The sequence below is a fragment of the Cydia strobilella genome, chromosome 7 (assembly GCF_947568885.1).
Source record: "Cydia strobilella chromosome 7, ilCydStro3.1, whole genome shotgun sequence".
Taxonomy (NCBI): Eukaryota; Metazoa; Arthropoda; class Insecta; order Lepidoptera; family Tortricidae; genus Cydia; species Cydia strobilella.
In genome coordinates this window covers 17,769,124-17,774,634 of record NC_086047.1, presented here as the reverse complement: position 1 = coordinate 17,774,634, position 5,511 = coordinate 17,769,124, and positions in this window count along the sequence as shown.

Sequence of the window (5,511 nt, the reverse complement as noted above, 5' to 3'; positions counted from 1 at the left end):
CAGTGAAACCTGGACGAATGAAATCATTTAGATTTCACTGTTCATGTTTTGGCGAGTTACAGAAATTACACATTGCAGAACAACTGCATTAAGGCATGTAGTACTAAAATTATAATACATTATTTCGCCACCAAAAAGCCGCTCCCATACAATTAAAGTTACGCTTTCATTTCAAAACGATGTTGTTAAATTATATGAAACTACGTGGCATGAACATAAATGTATAAAAATATGTCTGGTACTAGTTTTCGTGGTAAAAAATTTGATATAAAAAGAAAATGTGCATTATGTGATGTGCATTTTTGGCACGTTTGGACCAGGTGACAGTTTTTAGGTTTACTTACTGGTTTTAAATTAATATTAAAGTTTAGTTGGTTTTTAGTATTGATGAAGAACCCTGTCTTATTTAATCTAATATAATAAATAAATTGTTAAAAAAAAGAAAATATAGTAGGGATGTACCGACTAGTCGCCGACTAGTCGGGAAAGCCGACTATCCGGCCACATTTGTAGTCGGCGATTAGTCGGCGACTAGTCGGCCAAAATGGCCGATTAGTCGGCCTTTTATTAGTTACAGAAAAACAGGACATAAACTAAATAAACAGCAAATACATTTGATAAAATTTCCATTTTATTCAATGAAATTAATTATACTTTATACCTGTTAAGGGTGCATACGAATATTTTTATTCATATTATTATATTAAATTCATATGTAGTAAATAGATAGATTTATTTGTTTCTTAAAGAAAAAGACACAGTACTTTATACAAAGAGATAAAACAAAATGCTTTCACGAAAATATCTTCAACTTAAAATAACAACTTATGAAGTAAAATATTAAATAAAAGATAAAATGTTACAAATAAACAATGTGATGTGACTCACAAAAAAGAGGTATTGCCGAAATATGAAAAAAGTATGTATGTCGTCGCAGTCCATTCAATATTATGTAGTTGGTTGCAATTACAAACGTTTTAATACAGTGCCTATGTAATTTTTATTATTTGAGGCGCGCGGGTCTCTTAAGGAAAGTCTATTTTGCTCAAAATACTCAAATGGCAATTGGCTTATTTATGCATAAAGCTTGTCTTTGAAGGAAATATTTTTTATTCGAATATTTGATGCCGTAATATCTTGTAGCATATGCATTTCCTTGGTTAAATTGTCATTTAATTGCTTAAAATGTGAAATAGAATGCATTAAAATTACGCGCAAAAAGCTAAAACGACGAAAGGAACAAGAAAATTGTTTTACAAATGCATCCTAACTTAGACATAGCTGCTGCAGTGACCATCTGAATGTAAACTTTAAAGACAAATAATGATTTATGAATTTGGCCGACTAGCCGACTAGTCGGCCGACTAATCGGCCATCGGAGCGCCGATTAGTCGGCTAGTCGGCCAAATCAATAGTCGGTACTTCACTAAAATATAGAGCGTGTAGAAGTGTTACAAAACACTCATATAAAGACTCAAGAGACATTTTTTTCAACTATGTAGTGAAAAAATTAAATGAAGATGTAAATATTTATTTGGGGTATTATTACACTGTTTACATTTTAACAATAAAACAATAAATCTAAGAAGTATGGATGGTATAGAAAGGATGCCAATCTCTTAAGGCAAAATTGTTGCAAAAGTGACCGCTTTCACCTTTAAATAATAGTTCCTAATCTTTCCGGTGGCGCTAGTTAGGCTCTGGGACATGAGTATAACATGAACCATATAAGGCAACAAATAACCCGATCAAATTACGTAGGTTGTTTTTGGTAGTATTTCGGAGTGTGGTGGCGCCGCCTAATTACTGTTTTTTGATGGACACTTTTCATACATAGAGATTTGGCTCCTTTATATAGTCTCCATGCTAAGAAGGATGCCACTCAGCACGCGTCGTGAGGTCGTGACGCGCGTCACGATAACAGATGTTTACTTTTTTAGGGCAACCAGTCCCTTCACTTCTACTCACCCCAAGGGGCTGACACTCGATAGAGAAAGATAGTCTTATTGCGATTTCTATAAGAGGAAAGAGAAAATAGTGCCATGCTTTGTCTTTATCACCGACCGAACATTTTTTCATGGTCGGGTTATGGCATAATAGCAAGGAGGCGATGGCGAAATACCGAAATTTATAAGAGTGAAAGAGAAAAAGATTATGCGGCCATACATGAAACTGTCAATACATGAATATGTTTTTCTCTAACCCCTGGTCGCTCGGTTTCATGTCTATTACTACTTGTATATACTATGTCTATGACTCACCCTGATTTATTTGTACTTATTACAAAGCAACGAAAATTAATACCAGACATATTTATTAGATATATATTTATGTTACTTTCTGAAATAGTATTACCAAATATGAAAGACTTGAACATTAGGTAAGTAAAATTTCATGTGATTTCTGAATTTATTTTTAAAATGAGAGCGTAGCTTCGATTGTATGGCTGCGGCTAGGTTCGTGTGACACTTAAGGTGACACTTTCACACTTTGTCATTGCAAATCCTGTGCAAAGTTAACTTGGTCCGACCCGTCTATTTGCATAGTGCCTATAAAACTAAATCAGCTTTTTTCGAACTGTCAAAGAGATCAGTTCGAAAAAAGCTGATTTAGTTTTTAGGGTTCCGTACCCAAAGGGTAAAAACGGGACCCTATTACTAAGACTTCGCTGTCCGTCTGTCCGTCTGTCTGTCTGTCACCAGGCTGTATCTCATGAACCGTGATAGCTAGACAGTTAACATTTTTACAGATGGTGTATATCTGTTGCCGCTACAACAAATACTAAAAAGTACGGAACCCTCGGTGCGCGAGTCCGACTCGCACTTGTCCGGTTTTTAACTCAATATTCCTATTGTATTGTCAATCAGTTGCTTTGCGTTTTGCTATTGTATCTTGATGAGGCGTATAAAAATAAAATCGTATAGGTAATTAGTGAGTCATACATACAAGTCAACTATTTCTATTAAATAGGCCAATTAATCAAATTAGATTTTTTCAAAGAATTAATTACAATAATTACCAGTAAGCTGGTAATCGTTTAGTACCTTAATTTGGTCCTAAATGCGTGTAACTAATCCGAGTTTGCGCAATCCCGGAGGAGTGCATACATATTTGCTCATTAATATTGTTTAAATTGTAATATCGATAGCTTATTATACAGTAAACTAATGTGGTAGTGTGCTGTGCAGTGAATGGAGAAATAATCTAGAAACGCGTTTAACCACCATTTTGGCGTCAACGGCCGGTAGTCCACGTGCTACTTGTAAAGTTCAGGGGCCCGTTTATCAAAAGCTTGTAGCTTGTAATACAAGTGGAAGTCCCTTTTTGACAGCTTTTGTTAGAAAGGGACTTCCACTTGTATTACAAGCTACAAGCTTTTGATAAACGGGCCCCTGCTATCGCTTTAGGTGCTTTAGGCTAGGTTCACACGGCGCTAATTTTTCCCGGATACCGTATACGGGATTTTATCGGATATCGTAGTGACAAGACTTGTATGGCAACTTTAAAAATCGTTCACTCGGCGTCTATGCGGGAAAGCTGTCTAGCCGTGTGATCGATTTTGAGAGATGCCATACAAATAGAGGTAATAAAATCACCGTACACTGTCTTGTACTGACCGTATAATTTTAGTCGTATTTAAAGCTTCTAATGAATTAATGAATGAATAATATTTATTTCAGGACAAGTCCCATATTAATGACATACAATTATAATTATAAAAAGTACAATTACCTGACTGACAATCAGTTGTAAATAATACAATTATAATTAATACCTTGACACTGGCGAAATGGTAACTCAACTGGACTGAAGCCATTTAATTTAAAAAGAATCAATGAATACATTATGTAGGTATATTAAGTGGATCGAAAAGTAGTTTAACAGCATTACAAATACGAGTATTAATGAACATCAAACAGATTAACACTTAGGTAAGTACCGGATGTTTAACGACAATCACGTATTGAATGAATGACCTTCTACCAGCTTCTAAGGTAATATTTGATTCTAATGGTAACGCTTTTAACCATAGGTGAACCTTACGTCTTCGTGATAAAAACGATCTGTCAAGGATAATGGTGGCTAAATTTTAAAAGTGCTCTATCCATGTACTAATATTAAAAATGCGAAAGTATTTCTTGTACACCCCGGGCCTAAAGTATGGAAACAAGCTTATAAGTATGACAATAAAAACGTGATTTTTAACAGATGGATTTTAAATTACTCATTAAAAATTTAAAATAAAATGGTAAAAATAACAATAGAACATTTTAAAAGTAAATTACATACTCAAATCCTGGCTATGACAGATTTCCAGTTTAACATTTTGGTAGGCAATCAAACAACCCCTTAAGTATGTATTATGTAACTTTTTCCTAAATTCTTTTTTTTTAATCATATAGGATATTTTGATATTTAGCTTGTATTTTTTAATCTTTTGGTTTGGGGTTGCCTTATGTAAGTTTTAGGTTACAAATAAACATGAGCTATTAAAGAAAACAACGTTGTTTCCATATATGTTGTTTGTTATCTTGATTTATTTATTATTTCACTCCCAATTGCTCAAAGGTTGACTGGAAGAGATCCCTTATAGCGATAAGTTCGCATTTGTACATCCATCCATACTATCCATACTAATATCCATACTAATATTATAAATGCGAAAGTCTGTCTGTCGGTCTATCTGTCTTTCTGTCTGTGTGTTCCCTCTTCACGCTTAAACCGCTGAACCGGTTTAGATTAAATTTGGCATAGAGATAGGATGACTCCCTGAGAAGGACATAGGATAGTTTTTATCTCGAAAATCATCCCTTAAGAAAGTAAAAAGCGAAATGGAATTGAGATAATTAACGAAGTGCCTGCTAATTTGTGTGCATAATATGCTCAAATTTAGATTGCTATGAGAATTTTTCCAGGCGCTATTCTTACTCTAGCTGCGGTTACTAAGCACGCAGACGAAGTCGCGGGCAAAAGCTAGTTGTATATATTTTTTTTTATTGTGTTTGTAATCTGTAATCCCAGACTCCCATGAGCCGTGGCAAAATGCCGGGACAACGCGAGGAAGATTGTGTAATTTGTAGTCTGTGTTGTAAGTGTGTAAACACTGTGTGTGTGTACATACATACTTTTCTCCTGGGGTGTACGTCTGCCTCTTCACACTTAAAACGCTGAACAGATTTAGGTGCAATTTGGTTTGTCTAGTTTGAGGCCCGGGAAAATGAGTGTCACTTTGTCCAAAAGCCATGCAAAGTTGGCTTGGTCCAACTTTATCTTTAGTGTTTTTCCATCAGACATACAAAGCCTTCTTTTTTCACTCGTTGAGTTTCTATTATTAAATTCCCAAGCCTCTTCCGACACAAATAACCGAGTACAAAGTTCGCTAATCATAATTGAAATCAATGTAAATATGCGTTAGCGAGACATTGGATAAATTTAATAGGTCGCAATTTACGGAAACCTGTTTTAAGTAAGTATTTACGGATATTATATGATTTGACCCGTCATTCGGAC